This window comes from Euleptes europaea, chromosome 6, assembly GCF_029931775.1.
Source record: "Euleptes europaea isolate rEulEur1 chromosome 6, rEulEur1.hap1, whole genome shotgun sequence".
Classification (NCBI taxonomy): Eukaryota; Metazoa; Chordata; class Lepidosauria; order Squamata; family Sphaerodactylidae; genus Euleptes; species Euleptes europaea.
In genome coordinates, this window is record NC_079317.1 from 7,656,636 (window position 1) to 7,677,154 (window position 20,519).

The following is a 20,519-nucleotide window of genomic DNA, read 5'->3' on the forward strand; positions in this document are numbered from 1 at the left end:
TACTGCATTTCAGATCTGTGACATTTTGTTAGAATCTGTAATCTACTTTTCATATATTCCATATATATATTAGTGAGTTTTTTACTTTTTTATTAATAGTATTGAAGCATTAACATTAAACAGGTATTTTTTGATAATTCAAAGTTGTGTCTTGCTTGGGGTGGCCGGTTAAGCAAGATAATGTATTTTTAGTGAAATACAAGATCTAGAAACATAGCCACTTATCACAGCAGTTGATCTGCTTCAGCATCACTTCAGGTTTACACCCGGAATAGGGTTGCCAGGTCCTTCTTTGCCACCAGCAGGAGATTTTTGGGGTGAAGCCTGAGAAGGGTGGGGTTTGGGGAGGGGAGGGACGTCAATGCTATAGACTCCAATTGCCAAAGCAGCCATTTTCTCCAGGGGAACTGATCTCTGTCATTTCCAGCAATTGGACTCCATGGCATTGAAGTCTCTTCCCTCCCCAAACCCTCCCCTCCTCAGGCTCTGCCCCCAAATCTCCAGGTATTTCCCAACCTGGAGCTGGCAACCCTATTTGGAAGGTGGATTGGATGGCATTATATCCCAATGAAGTCTCTTCCCCAAACTCCAACTTCTGTTGGCTCCACCCCCAAAATCTCCAGGTATTTCTTAACTGGGAGCTGGCAACCCTAAACTGTACCTATGTAGCAGCTGCCACAATATCCTGTTAGTAGGGTTGCTAACCTCCAGGTACAAGCTGGAGATCTGCTATTACAACTGCTCTCCAGCTGATAGAGATCAGTTCACCTGGAGAAAATGGCCACTTTGGCAATCGGACCCTGTGGCATTGAAGTCCCTCCCATCCCCAAACCCCATCCTCCTCAGGCTCCATCCCCAAATCTCCAGGTATTTCCCAACCTGGGGCTGGCAACCCTACGTGTTAGCCATTCACTTTTCAAAGAAAAGGCCTAGCCAACTCTCCCAGGTTGCCTGGTCCCTCTTCGTCACAAGCAGGAGGTTTTTGGGGCAGAGCGTGAGGAGGGCAGGGTTTGCAGAGGGGTAGGGCTTCAATGCCATAGAGTCCAATTGCCGGAGCAGCCATTTTCTCCAGGTGAACTGGTCTCTATCAGCTGGAGATCAGTTGTAATAGCAGGGGATCTCCAGCCACCACCTGGAGGTTGGCAACCCTACCCATAAGGTAGCTGTTGACTCAAACAAAAGGAGCCGTATTATTTACCTACGGTTTATACCTATTAATACAATCAGATTTACTTAGAAAATTATACCTATTAATACAATCAGATTTACTTACCCGGCCCTGCAATAATCTCTCTCCCCCAGACCCCGGGTCAACACCTTTTTCTGTATACCTTCTCAACGGGGTTACCTTTGGCTGCCGAAACACGAAGAACGACGAAAGATGCGTACTTTACTCTGTGCGCCCCGATCCCGTTTGCCTTTGAACGCGTATCAACTTGACTTTGATGAACCACGCTAATAGCAACGAGAGGTTCCTTACTCTCCCACCCACCCCGATCCTTTATTAATGTCACTCGTTAGGAGTTGAAAAGACATGCACTTAATACTCGCTTTTCATCTCCGTCAAGAAAGCGACGCTAAGCAAATAATAAAAAAAAAAGTCTTTAACTGTAGCATATAGGATTGTCGAGATGGTAATCAGGGACACTGGTAATTGAAGCATTTGGGGGAGACCCTTCGGAATCCTTCCGCCTCTTTAATAGGATAAAAACGAGCTGGAGTGCCTCTGCGTTTGAAGAGGTTATGATATAATTGGCAGGGCCGCCTGGGTGTGCTGCTGGACCCGGCGATCAGGTGGAAGGCCGGGGAACCTCTGAAGTACAAGGCTCCGCTTCCGACACGCTAATTAGCCTAAATTAACCGGGCTGCTTTTACGGCGGCTTTTGAATTTTCTCGATAATGCTTTTCTTTTCTTTTTTATTATCGAGCCTGTATGCAGAGGAATATGGAAACAGGTCACCTGGCAAGTGCCCCGGATGGTAGAGGGTTGCCGGTTTCTCAGCGCCAGCTTGGCGGAGCAAACGCTATAGGGTGGCCAACCTCCAGGTGAGGCCTGGAGATCTCCTGGAATGATGACCGCTCTCCGAACGACAGAGATCAGTACCCCTGCAGGAAGCGGCTGGTTTAGAGGGTGGACTCTATGGCAGGGGTGTCTAACTCATTTGTTATGAGGGCCGGATATGATATAAATGTCATCTGGTCAGGGCCGGGCCATGTGTACCAGCCCGCAGCAGGCTTGCCAGCTAGGGTTGCCAGGTCCCTCTTCACCACCAGCAGGAGATTTTTGGGGTGGAGCCTGAGGAGGGAACGGTTTGGGGAGGGATTTCAGTGTAGGGTTGCCAAGTACCTGGTGGCGGCGGGTAAAATCCCACCAATCCACCGGACTGCCCGCCAACCAGCTGAGAGCTGGCAGCCAATGCATGTATGCGCGCGCAACGCGCCTAAGTCACTTTAGGGTTTACCTGGAAGCGACATGGACGCTCTAGCCACCTCCGCAGAGTTTCGGCAGAGATTGCTAGAGCGTCCGTGTCACTTCCAGGTAAACCCATAAGAACATAAGAAAGGCCCTGCTGGATCAGACCAAGGCCCATCAAGTCCAGCAGTCTGTTCACACAGTGGCCAACCAGGTGCCTCTAGGAAGCCCACAAGCAAGACGGCTGCAGCAGCAGCATCCTGCCTGTGTTCCATCGCACCCAAAATAATGGGCATGCTCCTCTGATACTAGAGAGAATAGGTATGAAGCATGACCAGTATCCATTCTACCCGAAAGTGACATAGGTGTGTCATGTGGAACGCGCGTGCGCATTGCACCAGGCATGCTTGTGTGTCGCACACCACAGCAATGCTCCTGAAAAGCTCCCACCGATGGGGCTACAGGACCTAGTAAGCCTATTTCAATGCCATAGAGTCCAATTGCCAAAGTGGTCATTTTCTCCAGGTGATCTCTATCAGCTGGAGATCAGTTGGAATAGCACGTGGAGATCCTAGCTGGCAAGTGGTGTAGATTGAACGGATTCTGCAGCCTAGAATTGGGAGCGGGGTGGTGGTGGTGGCTGCCTCGGCTTGGCTCATGGGCTGGATAACAGCTTTCAAAGGGCTGGATCCGGCCCGAGGGCCTTATCTTTGACACGCTTGCACTATGGCATTATACCCTGCTGAGGTCCTTCCTCTCCCAGTCCCCAAACCCTTCCCTCCCCATGCTCCACCCCCAAATCTCCAGGAATTTCCTAACCAGGAACCAGTGACCTCACTTATAACACACAAAGTCCGTGTATGCATGGGAGTTTTACCTGAGGTTTGTTGCGCACTGGACACACACTTTCCTGTTGGGAGTCTTTGCCCCAGCAGTCTCCAAGCTCAAATCAGGAAGTATTTGAATCCCCGCCCCTTGAAATGCTGCTTCGGAATTGGGTGTAGTGAGAGAAAAGTCCCCCCCCCCCGAAACCCAATTGATTCTTAAAATCATGTTAAGAGCATTTTAAGATAAAAACCAAAAACAGAGCCATTTGAAAGGAAGTGGGGGGACCCAAGCCTCATTTTAAAAAGCATTCTGCTCAGAAAGAACTTTGGAAGTATTTGAATCCCTGCCCCTTTACACACTGCTTTGTAATTGGCTGTCTCCTTGCTGTGAGAGAAACCATGCTTCTGTGTCCTGCGTTTTGCCTTATGCATGGGGATTTCAAGCAGGAGAGGGAAGAATCAAGTTAATAGAGGGATGGAAATTCCCAGGATCTGTGAGGGCTGGCAGTGAGGGCAACATGCATATTTTCTTCCACACATGTACAGTTTTTAGTATGCACCAATGCATGCCCTAAAAACCCAGTGTTCCATTCACATGTACCGAAGCAAGCCCTGTTCACATAAAAGGGTGAATGCTCAGATTTAGAGGATCACAGGTAGTGTACGCTCCCATCATTTTGTGGTTAGCGCTGCAAAATCAAATACATGGACACACATGAAGCTCAGATTTAGAGGACCACAGGTAGTGTACGCTCCCATCATTTTGTGGTTAGCGCTGCAAAATCAAATACATGGACACACATGAAGCTGCCTTATACTGCTTCAGGCCCTTCGTCTACCAAAGTCAGTACTGTCTACTCAGACTGGCAGCAGGTCTCCAGAGTCTCAGGCGGAGGTCTTTCACATCACCTACGTTGACTGGAACTACTGGGGAATTGAACCTGGGACCTTCGGCATGCCTAGCAGATGCTCTATCACTGAGCCACAGCCCTTCTCTATGGCTCTCCAGGGTCTCAGGTGGAGGTCTTTCACATCACGTATTGTCAGATCCTTCGTCTGGAAATATTGGGGATTGAACCTGGGACCTTCAGCATGCCAAGAAGATGCTCTACCATGGAGCCATGGCCCTTCTCTATGGCTCTCCAGAGTCTCACCCTGAGGAGGGTGGGGTTTAGGGAGAGGTGGGGAGGGGAGGGACTTCAGTGAGGTATAATGCCATAGAGTCCACCTTCCAAAGCAGCCATTTTCTCCAAGTAAACTGATCTCTGTCACCTGGAGATCAGTTGTAATCCTATGGTTGCAGCTCCAGGTTGGGAAATACCTGGAGCTTTTGGGGGTGGAGCCTGAGGAGGGTGGGGTTTAGCGAGGGGAGGGACTTCAGTGGTGAACAACGCTATAGAGTCCACCTTCCAAAGCAGCCATTTTCTCCAGGGGAACTGATCTCCGTCGCCTGGAGATCAGTTGTAATAGCAGGAGATCTCCAGCCACCACCTGGAGGTTGGCAACCCTACTGGGGTAGTGATTCCCCCCCACACATTTCTCCCAGCCTACTAACCCTATACCCAGTTTCGTCAAGGTGTGATGCTAGCCTCAATAGCATTATTCTATATGACTATCGTGCTTTAAAAATAGATAAAAATGAACCAGTATAAGAACTGAGGATGGCTTAGAAACAATTAATGAAAAGCAGTCCCTTTTTTTTGATGAAACAAAAAAATTAAGTTGAAGAAAATGGCAAGTGATTGGACTCAGCGTTAATAAGCAAAGCGGTATAATTCTATATTTTAATGCTCACATTTCCGTTTTCATAATCCTGTTTCCACCACCCCCCTTCAAATTGCGTAGGATTTTCAAAATCACTCGGCGTGTTCTACATCCTCTTGCAAAAAGAAGTCGTTCTGATAGTTTCGCGCAAAAGTGATCGGTATTGATAGTATTAGCTATCTTTCCCCCTCCCCCGTTAGTAAACTTAATTTGAATTTAGAAAGTCTCCAAATGGTAATTGAATCACAAGTCTGGATTAGAATTCTAGCAGCGACACTTGACTTGGTCAAATTTGCTGTTAGGAAGAGATGCAATTTTTTACAGAGTACTTCACATTGATTAAGTAATGTGCGAAAATAGGGAAAAAAAGTATTTGAATCTTAATCATAGTCATTTGCATGAAATAAAAGTCTGTGTCAGGGGAATGCACATTATAATAACTCTTCGGTGTTTTGGTTGCATCAGTGAGCAGAGAAGTTGTATGAATTCCCCCCACCTCTTGCCGTGATGTACAAGAATTCCTTCATTTCCAGAGCATCTCTGGGACACGGCGAGAGTTTAAGAATATTTGATTTTTAGCTGGCTGAGCAAACGTACTCGACTGACTCCTTCTGCAAAGAACGAGATTAGAACAGGCCACATTTTAGACAGATCTAATAATAAGGCTTAGAGCTGGTGCAGCGCTTATTAATGAATTTATTTATTAAAATGTTTAGTGACTGCCTTTCCCCAGCTAGGGTGGATTACCAAAGCACTTCTGCTGTGCTTTGCATAGAGTATTGCAGTAAGTGTAACAACAGCCCTGTAAGGTTGGCTAATAATAGTAGATGAGTAGAACAGACATGCTTGATCAGACCAATGGTCCTTCTAGTCCAGCATCCTGTTTCTGGCAGTGGCCAATCAGATGCCCCCATGGAAGCCCACAAACAGGGCTTGCACGAATCCTGCCTGCCCTGTAGATTGGAGGCTACCTCTGGATGTCATTGCTAATAGACAGCGATAGCCCTGTCCTCCATAATTTTCTCTACCCCTTTTAATTCCACTGAAAGCATCGGCCATAGAGTTGCCAACCTCCAGGCACTAGCTGGTTTTGGGGGCGCAGCCTGAGGAGGGAGGGGTTTGAGGAGGGGAGGGACTGCGATGCTAAAGAGTCCAATTGCCAAAGCAGCCATTTTCTCCAGGTGAACTGGTCTCTATCAGCTGGAGATCAGTTGTAATAGCAGGAGATCGCCAGCCACCACCTGGAGGTTGGCAACCCTACACACAGTCTCCCCTCCAAAGCAGCCATTTTCTCAAAGGGAACTGATCTCTGCCTTCTGATCTCTGTCTTCTGAACATCAGTTGTAATTCTGGGAGATCTCTGGGCCCCACCTGGAGATTGGCAAACCTATGGGCTGCATCAACAGAGGTATAGTGTCCAGATCACGGGAAGTGATGGTATCGCTTTACTGCTCTGGTTAGACCTCACCTAGAGTATTGTGTTCAGTTTTGGGCACCACAATTTAAGAAAGATGTAGATAAGCTGGAACGTGTCCAGAGGAGGACAACAAAGATGATGAGGGGTCTGGAGACCAAGTTCTGTGAGGAAAGATTGAAGGAGCTGGGTATGTTTAGCCTGAAGAGGAGAATACTTGAGAGGGATATGATAACCATCTTCAAGTACTTGAGGGGCTGTCATATAGAGGATGGTGCTGAGTTGTTTTCTGTTGCCCCAGAAGGTCGGACCAGAACCAACAGGTTGAAATTAAATCAGAAGAGTTTCTCATCTAGACATTAGGAAGAATTTTCTTACAGTTTGAGCTGTTCCTCAGTGGAACAGGCTTCCTCTGGAAGTGGTAAGTGCTCCTTCCCTGGAGGTTTTTAAAAAGAGGCGAGACGGCCACCTGTCAGCCTCTGATTTTATTACTTTAGGCAGTTCATGAGAGGGAGGGCATCTTGGCCATGTTCTGGGCATGGAGTAGAGGTCACGGGGGGTGTGGGGTGGGAGGTAGTTGTGAAATTCCTGCATTGTGCAGGGGGTGGGACTAGATGACCCTGGTGATCCCTTCTACCTATGATTTTATGACTCTATGAATGGACTAGGCAGGTAGGTGATGTGAAAGACCTCTGCCTGGGACCCTGGAGAGCCACTGCCAGTCTGAGTAGACAGGACTGACCTTGATGGACTGGTGGTCTGATTCAGTCTAAGGCAGCTTCCGGTGTTCACGTGCATATGTGTGTGGAGTCTAGGTCTGATACTTCTTAGGCCAAGTTCTCCTATGCCATGCTTGCCTTGAAAACTCCACTCTAGGATGGCTGTTGCGATGTTATCTTTCAAGCGTATGCTAAAATATGTTGTCTTTAAGACCTGCCATCTTGGATAACTTCCTTGAAGCCAGCCAAATGGGATGCTTGTCTCGAAGTCACCCGTTTGGCTGCCGTGGGGACAGGCAACCAGAAATGGTTACCAACTAGGGTTGCCAGGTCCCTCTTCACAACCAGCAGGAGATTTTGGGGGTGGAGCCTGAGGAGGGAGGGGTTTGGGGAGGGGAGGGACTTCAATGCCATAGAGTCCAATTGCCAAAGCGGCCATTTTTCTCCAGGCAAACTGATCTCTGTCGGCTGGAGATCACTTGTAATAGCAGGAGATTATCAGCTAGTACCTGGAGGTTGGCAACCCTATCACCAACTCTTGTGGGAAGAAGATTTTTTTTTATTAATTTTTATAACATAACACATAAAACAAAAACAAACAAATACAATAAAAATAATATAAAAAAAGAAAATTAACATAAGAAAATACAAAAGAGTATCTATATATACTTATTAATACATTCGTAGTTACAAAACTGTAAAAACCCAAAAGATACCCCTTCGACCCTCCACCCACCTTAAAAAAGTGACCCATCACCCGACTTCCGAAGAAGCGTCTTAACAGTTTTAAAAATATCTATTAACAGTAAAATATAAGAGTATTAAAACTAGTTTCTATAACTCAGTAATTAAAGTAGTAAAATCCATTTTTGCCAGTTTATCCCAATATGTGGCGGCCTTTGCCCAAGTTTTTTTTTATATTCTTCCATATCTTTTCCATGTAGGAATTCGGTTAGTTTGGCCATCCTCATATACATCCATAACTTCTCTCTCCAGGGAAGAAGAAATTTTGTGTGAGTTCAGACAGTGGCTTGCCCGGGTAGGTTGCCAACAACCTGGAGGGAAAAGAAAATTCTGTCTCCTGAATAGATAGGGTTGCCAGCCTCCAGGCTGTGGCTGGAGATTTCCTGCTATTACCTCAGATCTCTAGGCAACAGAGACCTGTTCACCTGGAGAAAATGGGCGCTTTGGAAGGTGGACTGTATGGCATTTAACCCCATTGAAGTCACTTGCCTCCCCAAACCCCGCCCTCCACAGGCTCCACCCTTAAATCTCCAGGTATATCCCAGCTTGGAGCTGGCAACCCTATTAACAGAGGCTTAATGGGATATTATTTACCAGGTAATCTTATTTATTTATTTATGTAATGAGAAGATTTTTACCCTGCCTTTCTGCCCTCATGTGGCCCCTACGGCAGCTAACAAAGTGAAACATGCCAATCAAAATCTCGTCTTAAATGTCGTTGAAACCAAACACAAAAATCTGGCTGAAATGGCAAAATTAACTGCATTAATAAATCAAAAATAAAATACTGAATTTTTGGGAGAATGGGAGGCATGGACAACATACTGTGTAACTGAATTTAAATTGGGAAATATTAAGGGATATGACTTGAACTAATTCAAATTGTTCAAAGTAATTAAGTTATCAAAGTTAAAAAAATGTATTTTAAGATATTGACAGATATGGTTTATTATAATGAATTAGAACTGAATACAAAGAGAGAAATATGGATATTAAATGGCCTGAGGAGGGGAGAGGGGAAGTTAACTATACACACTTGTTTAGAGATAAGATGGAAATTGTTTATATTATGTATTATGTGAATTGAAAGACACTTAAGATTGTAAACCAATTTGAAAAATAATTAAAAAATTTTTTTAAAAAAGAAACCAAACACAAAAATAAATGTTATTTACTGCCACACCATGCAAAGCTGTGGCGGACCATTTATAGCAGTAGAAAAGAGCAAGAGTCCAGCTGCACCTTAAAGACCAACAAAATTTCTGGCAGGGTCTGAACTTTTGTGAGTCACAGCTCACTTCTTCAGATACTTGAAGAGAGCAGTTATGTCTCCCCTCAACCTCCTCTCCTCCAGACAGAATTCTAGCTGTATCTGAAGAAGCGAGCTGTGACTCACGAAAACTCACACCCTGCCAAAAATTCCACATGAAGCCCGCTGGGTGACCTTGGGCTAGTCACAGTTCTCTTAAAGCAGTGGTTCCCAAACCTTTCAGGCCACCGCCCCCTTGGTTCCACATACTCAACCCCAGCGCCCCCTACCCTATCCAACAACACAGTTGAAGGGGCCCACCTCTAGCGCCCCCTGCTGCCCTCTTGCCTCTTTGTGCCCCCCCTAGGTAATCCCACCGCCCCCCAGGGGGTGGTACTGCCCACTTTGGGAACCACTGTCTTAGAGCTCTCTGAGCCCCACCTACCTCACAGGGTGCTTGTTGTGGGGAGGGGAAGGGAAGGTGATTGTAAGCCGGTTTGATTCTTCCTTAAGTGGTAGAGAAAGTCGGCGTATAAAAGCCAACCCTTCTTCAGCACCAGCCCTGCAGCCAGTTTGACCACCCACAATCCACTTTAGTCAGAGTGTTTCTGATGAGCGGCCCAGAACATTACACAGCATTCTGGATAAGGGCAGGCCATTGATTTGTATAATAGCATTATAATCCCTCTGAATTAGTCTGCTTCCCATTCATAATGCAGTCTAACACCCTGTTCCCATTTTTTATCCTTAGCAGCACAATAATCTTATTTATGCAATTACATTTATCTGAATGACCTGAGGGATGCCCAAAACATTCAAATAACCAAATGCTTTGGATAACTGAGAGCATCGTTTATGCGGAGGGGCAAAGGCACAGTAGTAGACAGGCGACAGATATATGGAGATCTTTGGAAAATGAAGTCACAGATGTAACACATGAAGCTGCCTTCTACTGAATTGGATCATCGGCTCCATCAAGGTCAGTATTGTCTGCTCAGGCTGGCAGCAGCTCTCCAGGGTCTCAGGGGGAGGTGTTTCGCATCATCTACAACCCGATCTTTCTTTTAACTGGAAATGCTGGGGATTGAACCTGTGGAGTGCACTGCAACAGTCTAGCCTTGAGGAACCCATAGCATGGATCCATGTAGCTGGATCAACCGAGTTAAGGGAGAGGATAATCTCTTGGACTAAATTTCAATGGTAGAATGCCCCCTTTTTTGCAGTTGCATTAACTTGCTTCTTCAGTAATAATGCTGGATCCAGGATAAAATCCTAGGCTCTTAGAATAAACTAATAGAATCATAGAAGGGACCACCAGGGTCATCTAGACCAACCCCCTGCACAATGCAGGGAATTCACAGCTACCTCCCCCCCACACACCCAGCAACCCCCTCCTCCATGCCCAGAAGATTACCAAGATGTCCTCCCTCTCATGGTCTGCCTAAGGTCATAGAATCAGCATTGCTGACAGATGGCCTTCTAGCCTCTGCTTAAAAACCTCCAGGTAAGGAGAGCTCACCACCTCCCGAGGAAGCCTGTTCCACTGAGGAACCGCTCAAACTGTTAGAAAATTCTTCCTTAACTGAGTCGGCGGCCATTTATGCATGGCTGTTTCCTCACGGTCACCCCGCGGACTACTTTGGGGGCTTTGCTTTGAATATACATGCATTTCCGACCATCAGAGATCACCTCGCTCTCCCCGCGCTGTTTCCACGTGTTTTCCCCCCATTTTCTGGATGCTGGCTAAACATGAATCCGGAAAATGTGGTGGGGGGGGGATGCAGAAGAGCGCTGGGAGAGCGAGGCGGCCTGACGGTCAGAAACTGCAACCGAAAATTTCGGGGGGTGACCGTGAGGAAACATGCATAAATGGCCAGAAAGTATCAACTGGACACCGTCAAAGGTGGAGGACACAATGTCCCACAAGATCCCACCTTCCCAACCACCCTCAGCCCCATCTTGTCAGGATTCAGTTTCAACTTGTTCACCCTTGCCGTGCATTCTTGAGTGACTCGGCCTCGTGGTGCCAAAAATCCGTGCAACCCGCATAGGGTTGCACAGGAGATACACCACCTAAAAAGTGGCGTATCTTGGCCAAAAAAAGGGGGCGTTCCCAAGCTGTAACAACTTAGGAGGACTCCTAATGGTGGCCCCGCCCCCAGGCCAGTGCCATGACACCCCAGGAACGCCTCCCAGGATGCCTGGACACCCAGGGAACGCCTCCGTCGGTGTCCCAGCTCCGTCGGTGTCCTAGCCCGGCGCTTGCATACTGGCGTCCGGGCTTGCATGCCAGCGCCGGGGCCACAAACGCCGGCATACGCTGCCCGGATGCCGGCGCTGTGGCCCCTTGCGCCAGCCCGGGCCTTTGCCAGCCTCCAAAGGCCTTTCGTCCTGGCTGCCAGCGCGGCTCAGGAATGCGCTGTTAGCCACCCAACCACACCTGTAAGGCACTTGTTCACACACTCTGCATCATCAAGTAAAGCAGATAAAGAAATATAGAGCAGGGTGACATCAGCATATTGACGACCATCTACTCTAAATCCACAAATGGTTTCTCCTAAGGCAGGGGTGTCGAACACATTTGTTACGAGGGCCGGATATGATATAAACGTCACTTGGTCGGGTCGGGCAACGCCTCGGCAGCCCAGATTAGGACTGCAGGGGGAGGCTTCCCTGGCTGGCTCATGAGCCAGATAAGAGCTCTCAAGGGGCCGGATACGCCCCCTGGGCCGAATGTTTGACCCCGCCCTAAGGGTTTTATGTAGAGATTGGATAGCATGGAGGTAAGATTGAGCCCCAAGGAACCCCACAAGAGAAGTACCGTACTGATGGTACTTGGTCTCCAACCACAGCTCTCTGAGACCTGCCCATAATGAAGGATGTAAACCAACCCAAGGAAGAACCCTTAATCCCTACTTCGACAACCAAGTGCCACAAGACTACTGTTTACGAGTACTAGAAAAGTACGAGTACTAGAAAAGTACTGGAAGGAAGACATTTGTAAGGCTTGAAGAGGGGAGTGGACATGTTCATGGAGGAGAAGGCTATTTATGGCTACAAGTCAAAATGGATACTGATCATGATGCGTACCTATTCTCTCCAGGATCAGAGGAGCATGACTATTATATTAGGTGCTGTTGAACACAGGCGGGACAGTGCTGCTGCAATTGGCTTCTTTGTGGGTTTCCTGGAGGCACCTGGTCGGCCACTGTGTGAACAGTCTGCTGGACTTGATGGGCCTTGGTCTGAACCAGCAGGGCTTTTCTTATGTTCTTAATCCCTTTCTGAAAAGAGGGATCCAAGGTGTATTCCAAAACAGTTAGTGGGATGGGTGGTAGAGAACATGCTTTGTAGGCCTAAAATCCAAGCCTTGGTCCTTGGCATCTTAAAAAGAAAAGAAAAGAAGAAGAAGAGCCGTGAAAGCTCTTGGTGACAGCTTGGAGAACTCCTGCCAATCGTAATGCACAACTCTGGGCTAGAGGCATCAAAGTTCTGACCCAGTTAAAGACAGCTTTACATGTTTGCCTTCCAGAAACCTGAAAGCTGGAGGACATGTCTTCCAAGACAACATGCTTATCAGAGAAGGCTGAAACTGTGGCATCTGGACGTCTCTCCCGTCAACAAGGGGTATGAATCATTAAGCTGCTCCCACATTAGGGAGAAAACCCACCGTCTGAGACATCCTGATTGCTAAAAGAATTGTTGGCCTGAATCCTGTTACTTGATTGGTTAAGGGTGGCACCTTACACCTGGCACAGGTAGCCTTCTTCTGCTGGTGGTTGAAGAAAGCAACTTGCCCCCAGAGAAGACAGCGGTAGGAAACCAAGTGTCATGTAGGTCTTTTCTGCATGGGCACTGTGACCTACTTTCTCTGCTGATCCGACTCGGTTTTTCGTTGGAGTTATGCGTGAGTTTTCTATCCCTTAGAGATGACCTCGCGCCCAGCCCTCGCAATGTCCGGGTCTTCATGATCCTGTTAAAACCCGATTCTTCGATCTCCCTTGAGATCAGCCCGGGTCAAATTGTCCTCATCTCCATGCATAAGCCAAAGTGCAGGACATGGGAGCTGGGGCAGGGGGGGTGATGTTTTTCCCACAGTAAAAACTACCGCTAATTACAAAGCAGCATTTCAAGGGGCAGGGACTCAGATGCTTCCTGCTTTTTGCTGGTTATTTCTTTCTGAGCAGACGTTTGCCTTACCTAAAAATAGGTTTTAAAACAACGCCTGGGTTTCTCCCCCACCCCATTCCTTTTAAAGAGCTCCATTTTGTGAAATGGTTTTTAAATTGGCACTTGGGCTTCTGCCGGGGGGTGGGGAAGAGGGGAAGAGACATTTTTCTCACAGTAAGCTCTATAGCCGATTACAAAGCAGCATTTTCAAGGGGCGAGGACTCAGACGCTTCCTGCTTTTTGCTGCTGCATAGCATTTTTAGGATTCGCAACAGACAAGTGTGGGTTAAGACAGCATCAAACCCTAGGTAAAACTCCCATGTATAAAAGACAATTTGTTTAGTTCACTGGCATAGAACAGCCAGATTCAAGTCCAGTAGCCTCTTTGAGACCAGCAAGATTTTGGGGGGTATGAGGTTTTGAGAGTCAAAGCGCCATCAGATATCTGATGAAGGGAGCCTAAGACTCTCGAAAGCTCATACCCTGAAAATTTTAATGGTCTCTAAGGCCATCTGTCAGCAATGCTGATTCTGTAACCTTAGGCAGATCATGAGAGGGAGGGCATCTTGGCCATCTTCTGGGCATAGAGTATGGGTCACTGGGTGTGTGTGGGGGGGAGGTAGTTCAGAATTCCCTGCATTGTGCAGGGGGTTGGACTAGATGACCCTGGTAGTCCCAGCTCTATGATTCTATGAATCTGCTGGGGATGTGAAATGGTATAGTACAGCCTGATCTCCTCCGATCTTGGAAGCTAAGCTGGGTCGGTATTTGGAAGGGAGACCTCCAAGGAAGACTCTGCAGAGGAAGGCGATGGCAAACCACCTCTGCTTAATCACTTGCCTTGAAAGCCTCTTGCTGGGGTCGTCATAAGTCGGCTGTGACTTGACAGCACTTTACATTCATGGCTAATAGTTAGAATGGATACTAGTCATGCTGCATACCTATTCTCTCTAGTATCAGAGGAGCATGCCTATTATTTTGGGTGCGGTGGAACACGGGCAGGATGGTGCTGCTGCAGTCGTCTTGCTTGTGGGCTTCCTGGAGGCACCTGGTTGGCCACTGTGTGAGCAGACTGCTGGACTTGATGGGCCTTGGTCTGATCCAGCAGGGCCTTTCTTATGTTTATTATATTCTTATGTACACAAGAGGTGCTACTGAACTCGAATCTAGCTGGCATATTGTTGGCTGCCTTGAGTTTCCAGAGAAAGAAGGGTAAAAAAAATATTTCCGTCAGATCTATTGATCCATGAATCTGGAAACAGGCTGTTTTCACAACTGAAAGTCAAAGTTCAGGATACCCCATATAAAGTTTCCAAGGGAAGGGAAGCTGGCTACTTGACGGACTGAGCTCTCCCATGGTGAGGAGGCATAACTGATGTATTTAATTATCTATTAAAATATTTATCAGCCGCCTCTCTCTGCATGGAGCTCAAGGGGGGGTTACAGTATTAATAAAATACATAAAATAGATTACACAAAAGCATAACATCAAATGTTACAGTCACAATTTAGGACTGCTGTACTGCAATGCAATCCGAAATAAAAACGTCTTCAGCTGCCTCATAAAGATTGAAAGCGAAGGGCCAGGCCCACCTCCCTGGGGAGGTTGTTGCACAATTGTGGGGCTGCCACCGAAAAGGCCCTCCCTCGTGTACCCACCAAAGGAGCTTCTTTGATTCATGAGACGCTCAGGAGGATCTCTCCCTATGATCTTTTCCTGTGCAGGAACATATTGGGGAAGGCAAATCCTTCAGGCAATCCAGTCCCAAGCCACGTAGGGCATTAAAGGTCAAAACCAACACCTCACATTGGGCTTGGGGGTGGATCCATAGCAGTGTAATGGCTGTAATATCGGGGTCCCGTGGTCCCAATAGCTGGCTCCAACCAGCAGTCTAGCCGCAGCCTTCTGCAACTAGATGCAGCTTCCAAACACTCCTAGCCCCAAGTTGAGCGCATTGCAGTAGCCCAGTCTAGATGTAACTAAGGCATAGATCACTGTGGATAGATCTGGCTGACCCGGGAATGGAGGCATTTCATGCACCAAGCCAGAGATGGCAACCGTAAGTGGGGGCTTCCAGATTTCTACGTGGGAATAATTTCCGCGTTGAAGCCGCTGTAGTCCATCACTCTGCCACATTGGCTCTCAGTGGTAATTGCCATGTTCATCGCTATAACCTTGATAGATTCCAAATCAGCAACCTTCCCTTCTGGCTATTCAATTCACTCATTAAATGTACACACTGTACAGCTGACAGTTAGCAAACAGAATCGATGCCTCAGAGCAAATCCATTGCACAATATTTGAGGCAAAAAGAAAATAGTTTTCCTGGGTTACAAATGGCAAGAGGTGGAGGGGGGGACGACAATTAAATTAGTTCCCTCAAATGCAGCAGTTACTCAGGAGGGAGATCTTCACTGTTTAAACATGAATTTGAAATTCGGCATGCCATTAATCTATAAGTACGGGCTGGGCGTTTGTGTGTTCTAATGTGCGAGCCACCCAAAGCATATTGAAATAAACGGCGGTCACTGGTGGGCAAGGAAATGTTCAAGTCTGTGAGGACAGTCCAAGCTGGGTTTTGCCACGTGGTTTAGCTGAGATACCCGTTAAAGCACTGGTTCCCAACCAGGGGTCCGTGGACCCCCAGGGGTCCGCGAGAACTAAATTAAGGTCAGCGAAACAAAGTTATAAACCCATAATAAATTAATATTTTCAATTAAAAGTTCTCTATTATAAATATATATATATATTCAAATATTATTCTAAGTTTAATGTTTAACTAACAGTGATGATTAAAGTTTATTTTCAAATTGTTGGATTTTTTATTTTGAACCTTGGGGTCCCTGCACCGAACAAAAAAGTCCTAGTGGTCCCTGGTCAAAAAAAGGTTGGGAACCACTGCGTTAAAGGCTATTACAGAACAGAAGGGCTAAGGTTGCCAACCTCCAAGTGAGGGCTGAAAATCTCAGGGAATTACAATAGATCTCCAGACAACACAGATCAGTTTCCCTGGAGAGAATGGATGCTTCGGAGGGTGGCATGAAACCCTATTGAGGTTCCTCCCCTCCCCTCCTCAAACCCCACCCTCCCCAGCCTCCACACCCAAAACTTCAAGGAATTTCCCAACCTGGAGTTGGCAACCCTAAACAGGGCTGTTACCTGAATAGGGTTAACAGGCAGGGTTGCCAGGTCCCTCTTTGACACAGGTGGGAGGTTTTTGGGGCGGAGCCTGAGGAGGGGAGGGTTTGAGGAGGGGAGGGACTTCAATGCCATAGAGTCCAATTGCAGAAGCATCAATTTTCTCCAGGGGAACTGATCTCTATTGGATGGAGATCAGTTGCAATAGCAAGAAATCTCCAGCTAGTACCTTGAGGTTGGCAACCCTATTGCCAGGTCCTGCCTCGCCACCAGCCGGAGGTTTCTTCTGGTGGGGCTGGGGGGATGATCGGCACAATAATGTCACTTTGGGTTTAGCACATTCCATAGAGTTTCCATAGAGTTTTTGGAGGGATGTGCTAGAGCGTCCCCATCACTTCTGGGTTTATCCCGGAACTGGTGTTAATCCCCCCCTTCAGCTGGCTTGCTTCCGCCCACCGGCCAGCTGAGGGGCAGTGGGCAGCCCCCTTAATTGGCGGACAGTTACCTGGTATCTAGCAACCCTATACCTGAAACAGGATTGCCAGGTCCCTCTTCACCATCAGCGGGAGGTTTTGGGGGCGGAGCCTGAGGAGGATGGGGTTCAGGGAGGGACTTCAATGCCATAGAGTCCAATGGTCAAAGCGGCCATTTTCTCCAGGGGAACTGATCTCTATCGGCTGGAGATCAGTTCTAATAGCAGGAGACCTAAGGTCACAGAATCAGGTCACAGAATCATCATTGCTGACAGATGGCCATCCAGCCTCTGCTTAAAAACCTCCAGGGAAGGAGGTCTCCTGCTATTACAACTGACCTCCAGCCAATAGAGACCAGCTCTCCTGGAGAAAATGGCTGCTTTGGCAATTGGACTCTATGGCATTGAAGTCCCTCCCCTCAGCGCAACCAGAAATGTAGGTTCTCCTGAAGGAAACCCCCCCCACACACACACACACAATCTGAACGATGGGCATGTGCTTTAATGGTGTCCCTCTAGAACAGTGGTTCCCAATTTTTTCAGGCCACCTTGGTTCCACAAACTCAATCCCAACGCCCCCTACCCTATTTTATAAAAAGCATTATTCAAATTAGGGGTTTACATGACTCACTAAAGAAGATAAGAACAATAAAATTTCAAAACAGTAACAATTAATGGGACATCTATTCAAAATCAAATTAAAACTTTTTAGTTGAAATTTGTTCAGCAAAACTGATGGACTTGATCCAGTGGTACCAGCTCTTCAAAGTCTGGAAAAGAATTCTGATAGTTTCCACCAAATTGGCCAGCCTGTTGCCATGGCTTGATGTATTGTAAATTAGTAGGGTTGCCAGGTCCCTCTTCGTCACCGGCGGGAGGTTTTTGGGGCAGAGCTCGAGGTGGGTGGGGTTTCGGGAGGGGAGGGACTTCAATACCATAGAGTCCAATTGGCAAAGTGGCCATTTTCTCCAGGTGGACTGATCTCTAATGGCTGGGGATCAGTTGCAATAGCAGGAGATCTCCAGCTAGTACCTGGTGGTTGGCAACCCTATAAATTAGTGAACAGCACAGTTGATGGGGCCCACCTCTAGCACCCCCCTGCTGCCCCCTTGCCTCTTATTGCCCCCCTAGGTAGTACCCCCCCAGGGGGTGGTACTGCCCATTTGGGGAACCTTTGCTCTAGAACCGCTCTGCATTTGTCAATAGGTGGAACAGACATGTTTTGAACCAGAAAATGAAGCCAATTATATGAGCAGCGATTCCTCTTCAAAAAAGCCCATCCGTGCGAGTCATTTTGGGAGACACCAGGCCAAATGTTTTTTTAATAAGAATTCTCAGTCTGAAAAGACACCTTTCCGCACTCTTCCTCTCGTCTCGTTTTTTCAGGTGGATGATGCTTTGACTTTCCGAAAACCACCTCCCCTATCCCCCCCCCAAGCTATAATATCAAGCCCTTTCTGAACCATCACCGTGGTTGTCATTAACAGGGAGATCCAGCATAGCTTTTCTTATGTTCTTCGAAGTATTTCTTCACACAACGCGTAGTTCAATTGTGGAACTCCCTGCCCCAGGATGAAGTGATGGCTGCCAACTGGGAAGGCTTTAAGAGGGGAGTGGACATGTTCATGGAGGAGAGGGGTATTCATGGCTACTAGTAAAAATGGATGCTAGTCATGATGCATGCCTCTTCTCTCCAGGATCAGAGGAGCATGCCCATTATATTAGGTGCTGGGGAACACAGGCAGGATGGTGCTGCTGCAGTCGTCTTGTTTGGGGGCTTCCTAGAGGCACCTGGTTGGCCACTGTGTGAGCAGACTGCTGGACTTGATGGGTCTGGGTCTGATCCATCATGGCTTTTCTTATGTTCTTAGGAGAACGCAATCATCTCAGAACTGCGCCCACCTCTTTCAAGCAAGTTTCCGAGGGTGCCGCAAAACTCCAGGTTTGGACGATCGGAAACCTTCCAAGAACCGCATCTTTCCCGAAAGCCCTGCGGCGTCCTAAACCATTCCAGCCTCGATTTTCTCACCCTCTTCTCTCTTTCTCTCTCCCCCACCCCATTCCTTTTGTTTCCTTTCCGAGGTCTTCTGAAGCGAGGCAATCTTTTTATATATTTTTTCCTCTCCCCTCCCTCCCCTCCCGTCTGCATCAAAGTTAGGACTTTGTTAGGGGAGCTTGCGACCGGCATCTGTTCCCCCTTTTTCTCAGAGGCTAAGGAGCAGACTGCTGTTCGGCTGAAAAAGGCCCGCATTGAGGCTGCGATCGCGTCTCTTTGCTTCTCTGTCACACTGTCAGGCTCAATCAGAAAGCCATGAAAGTGATACAGAAGCTAGACTTTGCCGGCTAGGGTTAGAACAAAGGGAACTCTGGTGCCTAGTACAGATTTCACATCCAATTTAACTCTTTGCAAAAGGATTTTAGGAAATACATAGTCAAGAGTTTGGGGGGAGAAAAATGGATCTGGGTCTAGCATAAAGGCTAAAAGTATTATCCAGGCTTAGATAAGCCACAAAGATAGGCTGATAGTATTTTCGAGCATAAACCACATTAGCTGGCATTACACGTTGAGCTTTCTTTGCCCGTTAAGTTGCAAGGAGATTTGAGGGGAATTTAGCAGCTATATAAAATGACTCTTTCATGATTCTTAGCCTTAACAGTCATTTTACTTGTAACAAGGTGCATGAATGGCTGCGGCTGGAATCACGTTGTTTAACAAATCTGGTATTAGAGGGTTAGTCTCAGTTTACTTATTAAGAATTTAGTTGAGTAAAGGATTTTAGGCCTCAGGTCTTTGTGCGGGTGACAATTGAAGCCGGCCGATTCTTGTAATTTGGGGATCCGTAGATCGGCTTCCTTGCGTTTGATCTCTGTTTGTTCAGCCTACAATTAAACCGCTGCTTAATTAGACATTGCAGTTTTGGTTTGCAAAGGGAAGCCTCCATTTCTGGACGTGGTATATAGTGACGGTTGCACCAGAATTCTGTTTCTCTGATTTATATTTGCAGATCCTCACTTCATATTGGAAAAGAAGAAAGGATTTTTTACTTACAATTTTCACATGCAAGAGTAATAGAGAAAAATAATCTTTTCTTTCTTTCTTTCTTTCTTTCTTTCTTTCTTTCTTTCTTTCTTTCTTTCTTTCTTTCTTTCTTTCTTTCTTTCTTTCTTTCTTTCTTTCTTTCTTTCTTTCTTTCTTTCTTTCTTTCTTTCTTACCAGTGGAAAAAGAAGGTAAACTATCATTTTGCCTCACCCCATCTGGGAATATTTACTTAGAAGTAAGTGTTACTATTTTCAGTGGGGCATGCTCCCTATTATAGATGCTGAGGATTGTAACCCTAGTGCATGTAAAGGTAATGAGAATTAAATCTATTGCGGCTTGATTGGGAGTCAGATGGCTTCTATGAATTATAAATTCTAGTTCTCGCCAATGTTAAGCAAAAGCCAATTAAAAAAAAAAAACAGAGAGCGGTTTATCTATCTTCTATTCCATTTTGGTCCAACGGGCACCCCACGACATGTGGTATGATTTAGCTGACAGCTCAAAAACTTCCTTTATTGTGAAACTTCCAATCCCGCGTCATTCACTGCAAAAACGACTTGCCGATTT